Here is a 21,552-nt window from a genome sequence, read left to right as displayed (position 1 = left end):
CCTTCATCTGAAGCACCGCTGAACTGGGCCCTTCATCTCAAGCACTGCTCCGCTGGGCACCGCTGTCTCAAGCACCGCTGAACTGGGCACCGCCGTCTCAAGCATCGCTGAACTGGGCACCGCCGTCTCAAGCACCGCTGAACTGGGCCCTTCATCTCAAGCACCGCTGAACTGGGCACCGCCGTCTCAAGCACCGCTGCGCTGGGCCCTTCATCTCAAGCACTGCTGAACTGGGCAACGCCGTCTCAAGCACCGCTGAACTGGGCACCGCCGTCTCAAGCACCGCTGAACTGGGCACCGCCGTCTCAAGCACCGCTGCGCTGGGCCCTTCATCTCAAGCACCGCTGAACTGGGCACCGCCGTCTCATGCACCGCTGAACTGGGCACCGCCGTCTCAAGCACCGCTGAACTGGGCACCGCCGTCTCAAGCACCGCTGCGCTGGGCCCTTCATCTCAAGCACCGCTGAACTGGGCCCTTCATCTCAAGCACCGCTCCGCTGGGCACCGCCGTCTCAAGCTCCGCTGAACTGGGCACCGCCGTCTCAAGCACAGCTGAACTGGGCACCGCCGTCTCAAGCACCGCTGCGCTGGGCCCTTCATAACAAGCACCGCTGAACTGGGCACCGCCGTCTCAAGCACCGCTGAACTGGGCACCGCCGTCTCAAGCACCGCTGAACTTGGCACCGCCGTCTCAAGCACCGCTGCGCTGGGCCCTTCCTCTAAAGCACTGCTGAACTGGGCACCGCCGTCTCAAGCACCGCTGAACTGGGCACCGCCGTCTCAAGCACCGCTGCACAATTGGCGGAAGGGGCAGGCCCGCATCTGTGTCGGGCAGGGCTGCACGAAGCACTCTGGGCACTAGTTCCCCTCCAGTACCAGTGGAGACTGATATTGACTTGAGAGTCTGTGGCTTTGTACTCCCCAGGATTGCACAGTGGGCAAGCCACCCACTGTTATCGAGTTGAGAGACTGTGGCTTTGCACTCCCCAGGATTGCACAGTGGGCAACCCACCCACTGTAGAGACTTGAGAGACTGTGGCTTTGCACTCCCCAGGATGTAACAGTGGGCAAGCCACCCACTGTAGAGACTTGAGAGACTGTGGATTTGCACTCCCCAGGATGTTACAGTGGGCAAGCCACCCACTGTAGAGACTTGAGAGACTGTGGCTTTGCACTCCCCAGGATGTAACAGTGGGCACCCCACCCACTGTTATCGAGTTGAGAGACAGTGGCTTTGCACTCCCCAGGATGGAACAGTGGCCATGGAGGCCCCTCGTGGATCTGGCGTCGTGGACTCATCTGGCTGAGGTGGCCCCCCTTCCCTTCCCCCTGAGGTGCCTGTAGTTTTGGTATCTGATGCCCCTGCAGTGTTCTCTCCGTTGGAGTCAGGTATCTTGTGTGGGCTTTGCCCATGTGATTTGGGCCCAGTGGTCCACAAACAATGCCTGATACAAATATCGGACTGGACAATTTATGTATATCAAAGTTTTAGATGTGTGATATATTTTAAGGCCAGTCATACAATATATTCCAATGTTTATAATCATTTCCTTTTGTCTTTGCATTCTTCCAGGGGGTTTGGGGGGGTAACTGTGATGTCTTGCTATGCATTGATGTGTGTGTTGTAGTGGGTGAGGGTGAGGGTGGGTGTGTCGCATATGTGTGTCCCCATACTTTTTTGCCTCCCCCCTCCCCTGTGTCATAGGTGCAGTACTCACCGTTGTCTTCTGCGCCGGCGTTCGTGCTCCTGGTAGAGGAGCAGGAAAACAATCGCTGGGAGGATGTGGAGTTCAGGTTCCATGCTGTCCAGATTCCTCGTGGGGTGTATGGAGGTGAGCGTTTTCCGTTTGAAATGGCTATTTCCACCGTGTTTTTATCGGCGGGCTACCGCCCCGGAAAAGGTGGCGGATTGGTGGGTTGTGATAGGGTGGGCGGTACATTGTCTCCCGCCTGTCTGTTGGCGGTGACCGCCGCACTGTTTGTTTGTCCCGTCGTGGCGGGCGGTGTGTTGAAGTGGCGGTCTCTGTTGGCGGTTTCCGCCAGGGTTGGAATTGCATTTTTTTTACCGCCAGCCTGTTAGCGGTTTTGCCGCCGCTTTAACACCGACCGCCAGGGTTGGAATGACCGCCTATGTTTACTTAGAAACATGAAGGTTTAACCAAGAACAGAGATATTATTTAACCCTAATCCCTGGGGATGCTGACACTACTATTGACCACAGTTCTGCCTATTTATGTATTTCTTTGTAATATTGTGTTACTTCACACCCTTTGTTTTCTTTACATTATTTATATAATTATAAATGCGAATAAAGTTCCTCATCTACATTGAGACCCGATGGGGTCTTTGTGCACAGTCTGATGATAAATTTAGATTCCAGTCTATGAGGTTTTCAAGTTCTGTCCCAACTACGTTCGATTTTTGGCATGCTTGCTATCCCATAGTATCGCATTTTCCTCTGATTACTTGCACATCCTGTGCATGATGTTTTGCCATGGCATAGCTGGTATCTTTGTTTTGCACCCCTCTGATATGTTCTAGAATCTGTTTTTGAAGTGTGCATATTGTACTTCCCACATACTTCAGTCCACATTCACATTCCAGAACATATACAACAAAAGCGGCATTGCATGTTATTTTTTTTCTTTATCAATACAGTGTGGCCTTTGTAATCTTTTATTTCTTTTTTGTTCCATCCAATTTTGCATACTTTGCATTTCTGGCATTTCACAAAGCCACATCTTTGTTTAACCAATCAGGTTTCTTGTGGTTCATTAGAGAAATTACTATTCAATCAATCAATCAATCAGTATTTGTAAAGCACGGCTACTCACCCATGAGACCTTCACTAAGATATCTTTTAATGATGGTACTTTTTTATACACTATCATCGGTTTATTACTGACCAAGTGTTCTATATCCAGATCATTTTTCAATAGTTTACAATGATTCTTAAAAACGTTTTGTATTTCTGTGCTCTCTTTGCTATACATTAGTGTAAGCCATATACATTGATCATCATTCTCTTTTTGTTTGTCTTTGATTTCAAGTAAGGTCTTTGATCTGTCTATCAATCTTGCTTGATTCATCCCTTGTTCACAATACTTCCATGGGTAGCCTCTTCTTTGAAATCTCTGTTTAACTCCTCAATTTCTTTGTCATTTGAACAGTTCCTTCTACATCCCAGACAGTCACCACATGGAATACTCCTAATTAATGCTCATTTCATGTAGGATACTATTTGTGGTTGTAGGTTTACGATATAAAGCGGTTTCTAATTTGTTGTTTTTCATATAGACCCCTACGTCTAAGAAACCTATTTGTGTGTCACTCACATTGTTAGCAAGTTTCAAGCCACATTCATTGCTATTCAGAATATACACATATGATACAAACTCCTCAGGTGTCCCACTCCAGATAATGAAGAGATTGTCTATGAATCTAAGCTGGCCTACCACCTTCTCCACATATTGATGGTTGCCTTCTCCCCAAGATATTGCTCTCTCCCATCATTCCATTGGGAAGTTCCCATAGCTTGGAGAGAAGGAAATTCCCATTGCTGTACCGCGAATCTAGACTGAATGCGGTGAAATATTTTTTGAAGCAGCGCAATATTCAGGAACTTGAACGCTCACAGATGCTTCTGAACCTGATCAAATTATGTCTTATGAATATCTTCATGCTCAACCATGAACTGTTTAGACAGATTCACTGCAAAAAGAAAAAACAAAGGTTAAATTGATATTACAATTAGGTAAAAATGTCAGTATGAATGTAATATTCTAAACTAAAAAAATCTTACATTTTCCAGTTATAGTTATTTCAAGTGACTATAACTTGTGCCCCTCCACCCAGAGTGTTGTAGTGTTTTCATTAATGATGTCATTTCAGTTGACATCAGTGATGTTATCAATGATGTCATAGAGCATGTTGTGAGTGATGTAATATGCATGGTTATAAGCAGAGCATGGTGAGAGCAGCAGTCATAGTTAATTTAAAACATGACAACTGTTGAATTTCAGTGGATGTATTGGTTTAAAATGTTTAAAATGACATTTTCACATAATTATAAAGTCCTTTTAGCTTTTGTTTTTTTTCAGTAAATTAAGGAGATTTATTTTTAATGCAAAGTAAGATATTATTACCAACTGCCCATATGCCACCAACCCATCACAGACACGCGCCCCTGTTTTTAAAAATAATTTTCTGATTACATTTTGCAGGAGCCAGCATGGCCCTGTGCTCCAGAGGGACTCTCTCAGGAGCCTGGCGGGCCCCACTGGCCCCTGAAAGGTTCCACTGGATTGCAGCAACCCAAAACAAATGTTTTTAAAATTTAACTCTTGGGGGGCCCTCCCTCAACAAGGTCCAGGGGTATGGGTCCCCCTACCCTTCTCCCTTATAGCTCATTTTTTTATTACATTTTCAGGACATAGGTAGCCCCCATGTAAAATTGTGCTTGAAACATTTCTTCTCTTGTTGCAGGTCAGCCAATTGGTGCACGATCTCTGGCAGGGCTCATAGAAGCTTTTGCTCCCATGGGTAAAGAGGCCCTCTCAGCTAATAAGATTGCTCTAATTTTGAAAGTTGCATGCTTCCCAGACTCCCATGAGCCCAACTGTCTACATATAGTTAAAATCTGAACTTTAATTTCTCAAAAACTGCTAGACTGATGTCATGAGCACCCAAGCAACTTGGGTCAAAATCTCCACCCCCACACAAAAACCATCCAAAGGTAGCCCAATCAGTTGTCACGATGATTCTTGGATGCACCTAATGTGTGCATGGAGATACAAGGGATGGCGTATATATGTATGCCATATATGTCTGCAGTGACTTGGTGAAGAAAGCGTTCACTTAAAAGCCCCTTAAGCCCCTGATATGTGAGAGCTGTTGTTTCCCATGACTTGGGAAGGAAAGAGCTGATGTCTGCACTGAGAACCAAGATCGGTTGCCAGAAATGTCTAGAACAGTCTAAAAACTCTCACAAAGCCTCACAAGATTCACAAATCTCTGCACCATTTTCACTGAGAAGTCCACAAAGCCAAGTCCAAGCATCTCATTCATTGCTAGGCATCAGTGTATCAGGGAAGCAGCAGAAAGAGACACTTAACTGTTCCAGTCCTAAGTTGCACCTTGTCTCCAGTGTAAACTGCAGCTTCATCTGGTGATGCGATTCTCCATGCCGGACACTGATCTCCTGCTCCATTGAGGGCACACCTGCAATCAACAAAGAAAGAAAGTAAGTAAACAGACTTACCTGGCACATGCTCGCACCCATTCAACCAAACTACCCAAAGAGGCTTAACAGAGACTTAGTTGCACCAAAGAGCAGGAAATCTTTTGGGACAAAATCTGTTGGGCCAAAACCTAGAGAAATCAAGAAGTTTAAGTTAAAAGCACTGTAGAAAGAGACTTGTAAAAGACCTAGAACCAGTGTAAAAGACAAAGAGACTACATTACGCAGCTGTTCATAAAGTACAAGTACTTGGTGCCTTGGATGACTAGTGCTAACCAACGTTAACTTCTAGGAACTGTGATTATGCATCATGGCCAAAACAACCAAGTATAACCATTGATAAGTAACTAAATGAAGTACGTGAAAATGTGAAGTAAATTTAGGTGTAAATGTAGATGAGGCATGACTAATGATACACTGTTTCCCTGCCATACACGCAGAACACCATATGCTAAACAACCCTGCACAGAATGATTTGAGGATGTATGAGTGTGACACTACTTGGCCAGCCGTTGGCCAGATCTTTCTTATTTTAACCTAATCACCCATTCCTTTTGGTGCTCCTTGTAACAGCATGTTTCTTTCTGTTTCATTAAGCACTGAGGGGCATGGTAGGACATTCTTGTTTTATCAAGCCTGCTGGGTCAAGACTACGGTTAATGACTATGAGCAGCCAATCTTGGTTCTGACCACGGATTAATACCAAATCACACACAGCACGCATTTTGGATAAAGATCTAAATTTCAGAAAATGTAGTGTAATTCCATTCAGCCGCTTGTGCTGTGGCACTGTTAAAAAATAAACCCCTATGGAAATTGCATAGGAAATTGCATTTTACCCCCCCCCCGCCCCTTTCACAACCCCTGCTTGATGGACCACCCCAAAACTTTCAAGGAAGAAGCTGAAGTGAATGAACATTTTTGGGAATGTTGTATGAAGAGCCAACAAAAGGCACCAAAGTTATTAGCAAACCAAAAAATGTTCTTCCTATGGTAACTTGATCCTCACTATAACGGCACAGTGGTGAATTCTCAATTCCCGCACTGGTGGTCAACCCTACCACTGCACACAGATGGAGATAGCGGGACAGCATAGACCGCAGCTAGGCTATGCACCCAACTCCACAGGCAGGCAACTCCCTGCTGCGTATGTCCCATTACTGGCCAACACCCCATAGTTGAGCAACCCCACAGACACCAAGCACTCATTTATTAATTTATTTTTTAATGTGGTGCAAGGGTGCCACAGGCCAGGCCCTGTGGCCAACCACACTCTATGCCCAGCTGTAGTCTGTATTCAGTGACAGGGGGCCACCAGTGGGGGTTGGCACAGACACTGTGACCAGTCCCACACCATGCGCAGTCAAAGAAGGGGGATTGGGCATTTTTGAGGGATTGGGCACCGGATATGGGTACAGGTCAGTACCTGTGGGCACCCGTACATCACACATAGTAAAAGGCCATATACAGTGGGGTGCTGGTTGTCTGTGGGTTTAGACCCAGGCCTGGCACTACTTATCGCATCACATATCATATTACTTATGACATTTTAAATGAGGTAATTGATGACATCACTGATGAAACCTCAGAGCTGTGATTAAACTCAAAGAGGCCTAACATGTCACCTTTGAATGACAGCTGACACCTGGCAGTGCCCTTCTTTGTTCCCCAAGTCAAGCATGCACCAATCCCAGTGGAAGAGGAGCTGTCCCCAGCACTGGTTTGAAGTGACAACAGCGGATGGGTTGCCCATTTGCCACTTGCCAGCCACACCTCTGGGTTGGGCATACAGGTTGTTTACAAGGACATAAAGGTTTCACCATCTTGGATTGAGGCAGAGAGGGACATTGTGGGAAAACACACCAATCAGTATGAGTCTTATTTTTAAAGAACAAGCCTGGTTGACGGGGAAGTTTGTAGCTTCTGGAGAGGAAATGTCTGTTTAGACCCTGGTCTTTTTAATTAGTGTTGTTTAAGGTTTTTATATTTTTTGACTTGGCTTAGTCAGTTTCTTTAGTTTGGTTTTAGGAGCAACCACCATTGTTTATCTGCGGGATTAGCCACCGCAGAGGCACCATTTTAGTAAGGCCAGAGTTCAAGTGGTTGGCTGATTTTTTGCTTCCCTCTATCCTCCCTATAAAACTGACTTACATGCTGCAGAAGCTCAGTGGACCTGGTCAGTGGGCATGCCAAAGGCAAGCCCATCTGCACCCATCTGTGACCAGAACACTTCCAGTACCAGCCATGCTGTTGGCTTTGCTATGATACCACCTCAGGTGAGGATATACTCTAGGGACAAACTATTGCTAATGAAAGATGAGGGCCTAGATTCTGAAAGGTGTCACAGAACAAAGCAGCCAAAAATGCTGCACTGCGCTGCATTGCGTGACAGGGAGAGAGCAAGAGAGCACCATTTTCAGAGATATGGCTCTCTCTTCCCTCCCTCTCCCAGGCGCTGGCACTGATTTCTGCTGCTGTGCACCAGGCACACTCCTTGGCTCCATAGTGCTAGGATGCATGCCTGAGTCTACCATAGGTTTTGTATAGGAAGGGTAAATACTTCTTTGATTCTGTGCTGTATAGTGCAGCACACTTGCAAAGTCGGAAAAGAAAGGAGAAATTAAAACATTTATCCTTTTAACGCCTGATTTTCAGTGGTGTTAATTGTTGGCACTAATCCCTGTCTACTAATGTTATTAGATAGGATTTAGCATAAAAAAGCATGGGCGGTTGAATGGGAACACCCATGTAACCTCCCCTTGAAGCAAAGTTATGCAAAGCAGCGTTTTGCATTGCTTTGCATTACCTTTGGTTACTTTCCAGCACAATACAAGTTTTGCACTGAAAAGTGAATCAGAAAAAAAAGATTTAGTGCTGGTGAGTGTCAGCTAACCCAGCACAAAATGTTTGAGAATCTCCCCAAAGTGTGTCACCCTCATGATATTTTTAATCCAGAGCATTCTAAGGATAATTTGTTCATCTCTATGTGCTGTGGGCTTTCCCTTAACCATCCCTTGGTGGGTATGCCTCAGGCATCATGTGTTGACTGTAATTCTATAGACTTTTCCAACAAGCCTACATCTGACCACCTCCCATGAACGATCCTTATTTAACCCCTGTCTAATTAATTGTAGACCACTTTCCAAGCATTCCCTTGATATGTTTAATATTCTTGCACAATATAACTGGAGCTTCATGTTTCTTACTAAAATGTGTTTGAAAAAAACGCCAGCACCGGATATTGCATTTGCCATTCCCCCAAGCTTCTGTATTCACGTTGTAAACAGTGAAGAGAAAATGGGAGGTGGCATTGCGATAATATTCGGGGCTTCATTTGTGTGTTTCTCCACCACATTGATGGAGGAGGGGAACATTAAGGATCTTATTTCCACTTTTCAGTTGACTCCTTCTTTCTCCTTTTTAGATGTTAAAATATACTGACCACTAGACAGTTTGAATATTAATCTCCTACAACTTCTTGATATAATGGCTCAACGTTCCCTTCAGTAATAGATTTTTACGGTTTTACAAGATTTTTATATGCACATGGATGACTCTAAATTCCTTCCTGAGGTTCAATTTAACCTCGCCTCAGCAGGTAGGAATGTTCCCCAGCTGGTTACCACCCCTACACATAAGGCAGGTCAAATTTCAGAATTTATTTTTTCTAATCTTCAAGATCTACAGCTGACACTCATTTGGTTGGATCATTTTTCCAGTGGCATTCACTTTTAGCTGCAGGACTTGGGAGAAGAAATCTGCTAAAACTCTGACCCTCTCTAGAGCTTGGCACAAACTTCCAGAAACACTCTTTTCTCAACATTTGCAATCCTCTACTCCTCTATCACCTCATATTTTAGATACTGATGTGTCAAATTTTTACAAGTGGCTCACTTAAGTCCTTGACCCTATTGCTCCGCTAAAGATTGATGTTGCCAAAGGAACTGAACCTACAGCCTTTGGTTCTCATCCTCCTTAAGGGAGAAAAAAAGCCAATCAATTTGCAATTCTCAGACAGAATATTTTCCCTACCTTTTCTCAACACTTTCTAACACTCCTCCTGAATTGTGAAAAATGATCCATTCTTTTCTATTTCTTGAGGCTACAAAAGCAGAATCCCCCCTTCTCTTGAATTATGTAATGATTTATCTAAATTCTTCTAAGAAATTTGAAATTTAAGTGGAGTCTGGGCTAAGTCTGGGTTCTTCAACTACTAAATTTGACTCTACCTCAGAGGTTGACTCCATTAAGGAACTTGAGAAATGCAAATCTTGTTCTCCTGGGGATTCATGTCCCCCTACATTTTAAGGATGGTCTCTGCTACCATCAATCCTTTGTTAAATAACATTCTGAATAATTTGCTTGAATAAGGTCTATTTCCCTCTGAATTGGAAACAGCATTTCTTCTTCTGCTAATAAAGCAATCTAAAACGTACCCAGCAATATTAAACAATTTTAGACCAATTTCCCATTTGCCGGCTGCTGCTAAAATTATGGAGAAATTTGCTAAAAGTCACCTTACTTTTTTTTCTGGAAACCAATAATTTGTTGAATGATTCTCAATCTGCCTTCTGTACAAGGTTCAATACTGAATCTGCTCTGCTGTAGGTTACATAATTTATCAAAGAAAATTTGGATCCGGGGGTGGTGTGCCATGGTAGTTTTGCTTGACCTATTAGCCACCTTTTATTTGAGCTTCCCCTCTACCCTCTTGGACAGAATTAGATTGGCAGATCTTCAGGGCCAACTTTACTAGCAGTGTTGGACTTTTTTGCTTATGCAGGGTCATCCCCAATCCTTTTGCCTCCTGCCTCCTATTTTTTCTGTTCTGTTGCTGTTGGTTTTTGAACTCTGAGCACTTTACCACTGTTAACCAGTGCTAAAGTGCCTATGCTCTCTGTGTAAATTGTATTGTTGATTGGTTTACCCATGATTGGCATATTTGATTTATTAGTAAGTCCCTAGTAAAGTGCACTAGAGGTGCCAGGGCCTGTAAATCAAATGTTACTAGTGGGCCTGCAGCACTGGTTGTGCCACCCACACAAGTAACCCTGTAATCATGTCTCAGACCTGCCACTGCAGTGTCTGTGTGTGTATTTTTACACTGTAAATTCGACTTGGCAAGTGTACCCACTTGCCAGGCCTAAACCTTCCCTTTTCTTACATGTAAGGCACCCCTAAGGTAGGCCCTAGGTAGCCCCAAGGGCAGGGTGCAGTGTATGGATAAGGTAGGACATATAGTAATGTGGTTTATATGTCCTGACAGTGAAATACTGCCAACTTCGTTTTTCACTGTTGCAAGGCCTGTCTCTCTCATAGGATAACATGGGGGCTACCTTTAAATATGATTAAAGTGTAGATTCCCCTAGAGAGTAGATGGACATGTGGAGTTTGGGATCCCTGAACTCACAATTTAAAAATACATCTTTTAGTAAAGTTGATTTTGAGATTGTGCGTTTGAAAATGCCACTTTTAGAAAGTGAGCATTTTCTTGCTTAAACCATTCTGTGACTCTGCCTTGTTTGTGGATTCCCTGTCTGGGTCAGTTTGACAGTTGGGTTGTTTTTCACCTCGCACTAGACAGTGACAAAAAGGGGGCTGGGGTGTAACCTGCATTTCCTGATTAGCCATCTCTGCTAGGAGGGAGGGGTGGAGTGGTCACTCTCATCTGAAAGGACTATGCCTGCCTCTGACAATGCCTGCTCCAACCCCCTGGTGTGTGTCTGAGTCCTTGCCTGGGCAAGGCAGGATTTCACAAGTAGGTGTGAGTCCCCTTTGAAGAAAGGTGACTTCAAAGACTAAAATGGGTATAAGAAGGGCACCAAAATCTACAGACTTTAGAAACACTTCTGGAACCAAGAGGAACCTCTGCCTGCAGAAGAGCTGATAGCTGAGGAAGAAGTGCTGCCATGCCTGTGACTGTGCTTTGTGGAGCTTTCCTGAAGTGCTGCTTCTGCCAGAGTAAGAGGGCAAAGTCTGGACTTTGTGTGCCTTCCATCTTGTGAAGAAATCTCCAAGGGCTTGAGTTAGAGATTGCCTCCTGTTGTTTGAAGTCTCAGGGACAGCAAATACTTCTCTCTGCCAGCACCTGGAGTCTCTGGAGAGACTCCTGCTCTGACAAGTGATGCCCTATCCAGTCCCTGGGCCCTTGAAAGGAAAGCTGGTGGAAATCCAAGGAAACCGACTTCGGACGACTCCGGACCGACGCCGCTGCTGAATCCGGTAACGCCACCTGCACCCGACGCCGTGACCCTCGCTGGAACGCGACGGTCTTCGTAGGCCCGACGCCGCTGCAGCCCCGCTGCAGTCCGCGACTCCGTAGAAGTCGCTGCACCACGTCGTGACCGACGCCGCTCGAAGTGCGTGGATTCAACGTTTCGCACAGACGCCGCGATCCCCGACTTCGCGCATCGGATTGTTTTCACTCTTCACCAAAGGTACTGTACTTGGGGGTCTACACAACTCCGTGTCCGGCGCCGTTGGTGTCGGCTTGTGGGGAACGGCTCCGTCAAAACGCCGTCTTAACATCTCATCGAAGCATTTTTGTTTCTAAGCGCTATTTTTAAGTTTAATCTTTAAAAAATTCATAACTTGACTTGTGAATGTCGGATTTTTGTTGTTTTGGTCTTGTTTTGTTTAGATAAATATTTCCTATTTTTCTAAACCGGTGTTGTGTCATTTTGTAGTGTTTTCATTGAGTTACTGTGTGTGTTGGTACACCTTTAGCGCTTTACACCTAGCACTCTGAGGTTAAGCCTACTGCTCTGCCAAGCTACCAAGGGGGTATGCAGGGGTTAGCTGAGGGTGATTCTCTTTTACCCTGACTAGAGTGAGAGTCCTTGCTTGAACAGGGGGTAACCTGACTGTCAACCAAAGACCCCATTTCTAACAAGCAGCATCACTGCAGAAACATACAACTGACTATTTTAGTAGTTTGCAAGGATGCAGGAAATAGAGCTGGTGCATTGAGTTGCTGCACATAGCTGGTGCATTGAGGAGAGAATCTCAAAGATAACAGGTAACAGCCCATGTCAAAGTGCAGAAGTGCAATGTTGTACAAGAGGGTGGTATCTGTAATCAGTCATGCTTGTTGTCTTGATAGGTTATACAGTCTGAATGACCTTTTAGATTGCTCTGTCATCATTTCTAAACATCACATACTATCGTATTATAGGATGCCTTGATCAGTGATGAACAGAGCTTAATTTGTGAAGAAATGAGTACCGGTACCCAAAACTGTGCATGTGAAACTCGAGTCCAGGGCTATTAAATGTTAGTGCGTCGAATATTAAGCCTGTGTAATCTTCAATCCACCTCACGCCTCTTTATTCCACTTCCAGACACCCCCTGCTACTTTCCCTCATTCTTGCAAGTTCCTTCTTTCTCCTGTTGATGCAGGCTGATGAATCCTTCTTCTTTGCCCTTCCTTTGTGTGCTTTCCCTCTCTTGTTCTTAAGAAATGATATCATGAAAAATGGGAAAGATTTGGAACAATGCGTCCGGAACCACACCTGCGTTGTTCACGCAAGCGGAACGATGCTTGCCTGAACAACGCAGGCCTTTTTCGCTGCCTTAACCATGCATGTGCTGAACAATGCACATGCGTGGTTAAGGCAGAGAAAAAGGAAAATCTATCGGAAGAGGACGCGGTCAGTTAAGTGGGGCTGGGGCAGGGCTGGGGCAGTTTTAGGGGTGGGTGCGGGGTGAAGGGGTTGGGGTTGTTAGGTTATTTTTTTTTAAGGGGGGTGTGGTAGGTACTATGGTTTTTAGGGCGAAGGTCGGGTTACTTTGCTTTTAGGAGCAGGGGTGGCGGGTCAGGTAATTTTGTATTGGGGTGGGGGTTGGATTTGTAGGTGCTGGGGTCGGGGTAGTTTTATATTTAGTGCGGGTTATTAGGGGTGGTTGTAATTTTGTATTTAGGGCAGGGGTGGGTTTTTAGGGGTGGCGGGTCGGAGTAATATTGTATTCAGGACAGGTGGGGGATCTGTTTTTTCTGGGTGGGGTCGGGTAATTTTGTATTTAGGGCGGTTCGGGTTTTATAGGGGCGGGATGGGGGTTGGGGTAATTTTATATTTAGGGTGGATGTGGGCGGGTTAGTATGGGTGGGGGTATCGGGGTAATTTTGTATTTAGGACAGGGATAGGTTTTTAGGGGTGTCGGGGTAATTTTGTATTCAGGGCAGGTGGTGGGTTGGGTTTTTAGGGGTGAGTGGTTGGGGTAATTTTGTATCCAGGACAGGTGTGGGTCAAGTTTTTAGGGGCGGGGTGAAGGGGATTAGGGTAATTTTGTATTTAGGGTGGGTGGGGGGCTGGGTTTTTATGAGCGGGGTGGGGTGTTGGGGTAATTTTGTATTCAGCGGTTGGGTAGTTTTATTTTTGGGGGTGGGGGTCAGTTTTGGGGTTGAGGGTGGGCGGGGGTATCTGTTAGTTTTTAAGGGTGGGGGGTCAGGGTACTTCTGTTTTTTGGGGTGGGGTGGGGGGTCGGGGTAATTTTGTATTTAGGGCGGGGGTGGGTAGGTTCTTAGAGGCGGGTGGAGGGGGCTGGGTAATTTTGTATTTAGGGCAGGTGTGATTTTAGGTATGGGGTCGGGATAATTTTGTATTTAGGGTGGGTGGGGGTGGGTTTTTAGGGGCGGGTGGGGGGGTTGGCATAATTTTGTATTTAGGGCAGGTGGGGTCAGGTTATTAGGGGTGGAGGGTCAGGGTAATTTTGTATATAGGGCGGGCGGGTTTTTAGGGGTGAGGGGTAATTTTGTCTTTAGGACGGATGGGGGTTCGGGGATTTTTAGGTGCGGGATTGGGGGTTTGGGGTAATTTTGTATTCAGGGCAGGTGGGGGGGTCAGGTTTTTAGCGGCAGGGGTGTGGTAATTTTGTATTCAGGGCAGGTTGGGGGTTGGGTGTTTAGGGGCGGGGTGGCAGGGTCTGAGTAATTTTGTATTTAGGGCGGGTGGGGGGTCGGGTTTTTAGGAGTGGGGGTGAGGGGTTGAGGTAATTTTGTATTCAGAGGTTGGGGAGTTTTATTTTTGGGGGTGGGGGTCGGATTTAGGGCTCAGGTGGGCAGGGGATATCGGGGTAGTTTTTAAGAGTGGTGGGGGTCGGGGAACTTCTGTTTTTAAGGGTGGGGTGAGGGATGGGGGTAATGTTGTTTTTAGGAGTTGAGTTGTTTTATTTTTGGGGTGGGGGTCGGTTTTAGGGCTCAGGGTGGGTGGGGCTATCGGGGTAGTTTTTAAGGGTGGGGGTTCAAGGTACTTCTGTTTTTACGGTGGGGGTTGGCATGCAACAACCGTGCATGCCATTTCCACACATGCCTTTACTAGGCATGACTTTAAAATGAAAAATCATTGTAATGCATGCGTGGAAAGGCATGCGTGGAAACAACACAGTCGTTCTTCTGACCACTTTGTTTAGGCATGCGCGGTTCCATCATACAACCATGAAAAATCAGTGCTGTTACCAAAAATGTGTGCCAGTGGGTCAAATTAAGCACTGCCGATCGGCGACTGATGTCATATCCCAGAAATTAGCAACAGTGTGTGGGTTACACTGCCAGGTTTAACCCCAAATTTTGAGGAAGAAGTTAAAATATATTTTTTGTTACTTTTCTTATGTGTCTGTCATGCTGAGGTGCACGATAGTAAAATACCTGATATCTAAGACATATATTACAATGTTACAATGTAAGTTAGATGTATGACTGCTAACGCAACATATACCATTTAGATTTATCCTAACAAGAACGTGTTTCTATGACTTTTAATTCCAATGTCAGCTTTAATGGTGATGAGGACTATAAAACGGACGTCCAATAAGAATGGTGGTAGCCTTAGTGTCAGCATAGGAGTGCCTAGCATACCAAGAGTAATACTGGGGCACCAGTAGGTACCTCAGTGGGTTTTAGTATTAGGGATCTTTATTACAATGTTTGTTTGATGACTGAATGGGAGTTGCAATGTCTTAGAATACTATACGTTTTCTGTTTTATTGGGCTGCATGGAAGATGCATGTGTGAGCGCTGTTGTTAAGAATGTTCTACTGTACGTCAGAGCTAAAGTGCACGTGATGGCATAAAAGAACGTCGGTGCAGAGGTGTAAAGGATGAGGCAGTTGGGAGTAGGACGCTGAAGAAACAGAAGTCATGAGTAAAGCAGAGTCGGGGAAGAGGAGAGAAACCACAGCTGTGTACAGGTAAGTATTAGAGGTACCTTAGTACATATATCCTATGTGCAACACACATTTTAAGCGTAGAATGGAATTTCTCTGAGTCCCACTTTCCTAGAGCCTCAGGTCTGTTTCAGTGACACAATCTCCCTTCCTCAGTAGGGTGGCAGTGGAAGAATGGTGGATTCTGTGATAGACAGCGTTCACCACCAGCATCCCACCTTGCTGAAGACTGTTTCTCTGTGATGGAAAACCTGATATAGGATAGGTTATCAGAGCCATAGAGAACAAATGTTTATTTGAAATGGCATCAGGCTAGCCACCAAATCTGGTGGGAGAAGCGTAATTGATTACCAAGCATTGTCATGTATAAATATAAAATGTAAATGTGTCCCATATATGCATTTAGATAATAATATACTGATAGTGGCTAACATTATCAAGGTTACATTAAGAAGTAGAAAATAAATGTTGTAAAAGCAAATATTTTCTTCAGTTGTTTGTTGAAGTTGAATAAACAAAATAACATTTTCACTCAAAAGAAATGGTGTAGATACATTGTTTATTGCTGTGTGCTGTGCACCTTATGATCACCATTGATGGTGTAAGTATTTTGGGCAGACTCAGTGCATCATCTAACATTAACTATTTATAACTCAAAAAGAATAGGCACGTTAATCATATGTTTTAAGCCTGCACTTATGTATTTTAAGAGCGGAACCAGGGCAGCACAATGGCTGCTAGGAGTGGTATCAATATTAAAAACATCAACAGGTCAGTGTCAGAGGTGGATTCGGTACTGGAGGCCGAAGGAATAGCACTAGAATTGACACAATGCACAAACAGGCCTTTGTTGTAGTACAGATGCGTTTAGAATGGCATGAATCCGAAAAGAGGTCTGGCAAGTTGAAAACTTCCCGAGTGGGGACTACAAGTTGCAAGAATACTGCATCCTGACACTCCTCTACTGGCAAATATAAATTAGGTTGCATATTGTGATTAGTTGTTGGGAAGGTAATTGCAGAACTAATTTTGGATCACATATATCGTATATACAATATCACTAAAAATGGAAGTAAAGGCTGAAATATCACCTTGCATGATGTCACACTTGCAGTCAGAAAACAAATCTGTCGCCCCTTTCACCAAACCTGATTGTACTGGACATTTCTTGTGCAGAGGAAGAGCAGGACAACCAAGCTTGAATATTGAAGTCTTCAGCAAAACATTTGTTAGAGTTACATTCAAGTTAACGGACACTGTTTTCAGGTCAGGATGCATCAAAAAGGCTTCATACAAGTCTAAATCATAATTTGGAATGCAGTGAATATAATAAGAGATCTGGGGAGCTCCTAATCATTAGCCCAGATGCCAGAGATGTATTTGGTTGAACACACATGTCATTGCCTTGAAAAGCTCACGTCTTGAACTAAAGCAGAACTTGGGAATTAGGCCAATACGTCTTCCTGAAAGCATTGAAGACATGGTTAGTAGCCCCAACAATTAACAAGCATTTGCAATGCAACAGGTCTCGCATTTGCTCATTTTAGAGCTAATAGCATTGTAAACTCCTAACCGGACTTTTCAATCGTAATGAAACCGATCGGCAAAAGTGCAATTATGTACGTCACCGGAAAAAGTGCAATTAACTGTGTAACAGTGTCGATATTATGCAAAGCGCTCGACTTCTGCCCAGCGAGATCGTGCTGCAAAAATAGAGAAAAATGAGTCCACAAACCGGATGAAAAACAGCTAGCCTCGTATGTTTTCTGTACTCGGTCGATGCGCTCGAGGAGGGCTAAGCACCGAAAAAGGCATGACGTATGCATGCCTTCCACTAATGAAATCAAGCAGATTCTAACAGGTCAGCCCACGAACCAATGAAAGCCACTGACGTGATGTGGATGTGGCTCCGAGCCCAGCGAAACGCATGCACAAGCACATGCGACGGAGGCTCGACCCTAAAAAAGAAACAATGATGCTCTGAAATCTGCTTCACACAATGATACTCCCGCTGCAAAGACTTGGACAGCCTGAAATCTGCTTCACACAATGATACTCCCGCTGCAAAGACTTGGACAGCCTCGGCAAACTTGTAAATTTTCCATAACATATGGCATCCTTAACTGGCAGGATACTGGATGGATGCTTCTATCTACACCAATCGTTGAACAATATCAGCGGACGAGTTACAGTTCCTGAATTTTCGCTTGTGTTCCTCTTCTAAGATTAGGCAAGCCAAAGACTATCAGTGTCACCCTTCCCGCAACAGCATTCCTCGGCTCCAAAAGAAGTATCCCTTCTTGTTCACTACCCTTACGCAGCTTGTGAAATCGAGTGGCGAAGAGTTATTCCTCCAGCCCCCTTATTTCCTACCCCTCCGTTGCCTGTGATTTGCAGTCCCACTCACACCCTCTTTATACCTTATGGTCAGTGGTGACCCCAAAGAGCTCAGATGGTCCAACCCCCAACAAACAAACAAAAAACAGTTCTGATCAATATGTCACTGGGAGTCTCACAGTGAGCTAGCTGTGTGTCAATGGCAATATTTCTATAAGTAAACATCTAATGAGATTTCGTGGTGCAATCACTCGTTTGTCATCATCCAAATGTGACAAAATCACGTTCATCCTTGCAAAAACACCTGAAAACATCAAACAATGTGTCAATCCTTCCTAAATCCTGGTATATCAGCTAGTTCAAGTGGGCACCATTTGTGGTATCACCTAGATCAGATGGTAAAGGATCCGAACCACGTTTCCTTTTACCATTGCCCAGAAAAGGTATACACCAGATTTTCCCTGCCTGCAGTTAATCATGACCGAAAAAAAACAAGGAAACCTATGCATTTGTGAAGATTTTTACTTTGTCTACAGCTTCAGTAAAAGCAATATCAAGAGAGTCTTGCACTTATAAGACACCCTAGCAAGGAAGAAGAGAGTGCCAGGCTGACCTCGTTTCTGTAACAAAGTAGACACTGCGTTCAGGTTTTGCTTTTGTAAATGAAAAGACTCCTAAAGTGAACAACGCTACTGTAAGGATTTCTTTGTTAATCTGCGAGGAAGGAGACAGCGATCTGTGTAACAAAGCGCTGTCCGAATGTTCTGTGCTGTGACCTGAAGTCAGGCCACGGACGGACTCACTTGCATTCAAGTAATCATTACCGAATGCCCATGATACTGATGTCTATAAAGCTTACAAGTTCACACTAGTACAGCTCAACAACAACCTTCTCGTCTCGCTCTTCAAAAGAAATATGGAACTGTAAAGTCGCCGATCCACATTTAATGCGTTTCGAAAAATACTGTGGCCCATATTTATACTTTTTGACGCTAAACTGCACTAACGCAGTTTAGCGTCAAAAAATTTAGCGCCGTCTAACGCCATTCTGAAGCGCCATGCGGGCGCCGTATTTATGGAATGGCGTTAGCCGGCGCTAGCAGACCGGCGCTGCCTGGTGTGCGTGGAAAAAAAACACGTAGACCAGGCAGCGCCGGCGTAGGGGGAAAATGGCGTTAGGGCGTCTTAAAATGGGGCAAGTCAGGTTGAGGCAAAAAAATCGCCTCAACCCGATTTGCGCCATTTTTTTCGACGCCCAGACGCCATTTAAATGACTCCTGTCTTAGTAAAGACAGGAGTCATGCCCCCTTGCCCAATGGCCATGCCCAGGGGACTTATGTCCCCTGGGCATGGTCATTGGGCATAGTGGCATGTAGGGGGGCACAAATAAGGCCCCCCTATGCCACCAAAAAAAATTTAAAAAAATTAAAAATTATACTTACCTGAACTTACCTGAATGTCCCTGGGATGGGTCCCTCCATCCTTGGGTGTCCTCCTGGGGTGGGCAAGGGTGGCAGGGGGTGTCCCTGGGGACAGGGGAGGGCACCTGTGGGCTCATTTTGAGCCCACAGGCCCCTTAACGCCTACCCTGACCCAGGCGTTAAATAGTGGCGCAAATGCGGGGTTTTTTGACTCGCCAACTCCCGGGCGTGATTTTTGCCCGGGAGTATAAATACGACGCATTTGCGTCGCCGTCATTTTTTTAGACGGGAACGCCTTCCTTGCATCTCATTAATGCAAGGAAGGCGTTCACGCAAAAAAATGACGCTTTTTGCCCATACTTTGGCGCTAGACGCGTCTAACGCCAAAGTATAAATATGGCGTTAGTTTTGCGCCGAATTTGCGTCGGAAAAAACGACGCTAATTCGGCGCAAACGGAGTATAAATACGGGCCTGTATGTTGATTTTGTGCAAGGGATCAAGCTGAACCTGGTGAAAGAAACTGGAAGACAGGTCGGAAACATCAGGTGCCTGAAATTTCGAGACGCGACTTATGTACTGATAGGCCGTGTCACAAAATATCCATCGCCGAGGGTCACGGTATGCCCCCCCTTAACAAATATTAATTAAGCAGGTTGATATTTGCAGCTTCCATTTGATTGTGTACAAACATGGGTATGGTAGTCCGAAGAACAAATGACTACCAGTCATGTGTTCGTATTTCCTAATTAGAACGCTATTTAAAAAAAAAAATATGTATGTAACCGGAAAAAGTGCAATTAACTGTGTAACAGGGTCGATATGACGGAAAGCAGCGAGCCTCATATGTTTCCTGTACTTGGTCGATGCGCTCGAGGAGGGCTAACCACCGGAAAAGGCATGACGTATGCGTGCCTTCCACTAATGAAATTAAGCAGATTCTAACAGACAAGCCCATGAACCAATGAACGCCACTGATGTGACGTGGAAGGGGCTCTGAGCCCTTTTTAATTCCTAAAGTGTCTCGCTTAGCGAAACTTCATGCGCAAGTGCATGCGATGCAGGCTCGACCATAAAAAAAGCCAAGCATGGCTAAATGTGCTTGACTCCCTGTAAGAGAGCTTGGTTCCTGCGTATTTGAATATACAGTTACAGATCCCACATTAAGTATTGATGTAGATATTCAATGTGCAAGTTTTACTGGCTATGCAGTATTATTATGGATGTCTCTCATTGGGTTTATTTTAGCCTAAGGGAGGTTTGATCCTAATGTGCTAAACAAGGGTTTGCTGTTACTTCACTGAGAAGGTACTGTAGACTTGAGGTTCAAAGAGTGACTAAAATCTGGAGAAGGAAAAGGGTTGATTTGCAGTCAGAGGGCAGAGGATGTCATTCAAGGAGGACATTTGTAGAAGAGAAAAGGGGGCAATGTGTTGGTCGGCCAACACTGGTGATTTGGTTACTTGGGGATGTACCATGACACACGGTAGGGCTGTGATATGATTAATTAGCTATTTGCTCTACCCTTGAGGGAAAATTAGAAACAGGCACATGAACATTCTTCATATAGCTAGATCAGTGCAGTACAAGCCCCAGCATTGGGCTACAGAACCAAAATGATGGCTGCCAGCCAGGAGGTACACACCAATGAAATATGCTACACAGTTGCATAACAAAATGTGAAAGGGCCCCTTGCAAAATATTCTGAAGGGGCCCCCCACACTCACAGAAGTAGGGGCTGAAAGGGCTCCCTGCAGTATGGATACGCCTGTCGCCCAACTGTGCAGGCCTATGTGTGCCCCATGATGCTACATCCATTCTCCAATGGTAGGACTTGCCCAGATGCCACTAACGTGGCACATCCACCATCATCACTTACCCTGTCAGTCCAGCGGGGCACTTTAGGAAAAAAATATATATGTGCCTGTGTTCTAGCCAAGAAACGTTGCCTCCTGGCCCTCTGAAGTAGTCAAAATCACATTGAGGTCATACAGGGCATTCTACTGGAGGAGAGACGAGGTAGAGAAAGGAGATCCTGACCGTGAGTTTGTTTATACGTCAAATTACCAACACGTTTTCTTTAATAATGTGTGTCCTGAATGTTAAACCTTGCTCAGTTTTGATGACAATTATCAGCTTTTATGTTTCTCTTTTTTTAGGTTGATGAATATGGTGATTTTTCATTTTTATTTTATTTCCACTTTATATTTTATAAACAAAGTTATATAGAGTATGTACAGTTTTCTTGTGCTTTCTCTTTATCCATATACAAATATTTGAATTCATCTGAGTTAGCCTAATCGAATCAATTGATAGTGGTAGCAGAGGTCATGTGACGCACTGGCTTTCCGGGATGTCTAGCATTGGGCCAAGTTGAAATGGCCACTCACTGTGTA

The sequence above is a fragment of the Pleurodeles waltl genome, chromosome 4_2 (assembly GCF_031143425.1).
Source record: "Pleurodeles waltl isolate 20211129_DDA chromosome 4_2, aPleWal1.hap1.20221129, whole genome shotgun sequence".
Lineage (NCBI taxonomy): Eukaryota > Metazoa > Chordata > Amphibia > Caudata > Salamandridae > Pleurodeles > Pleurodeles waltl.
This window is presented reverse-complemented; position numbering follows the sequence as displayed.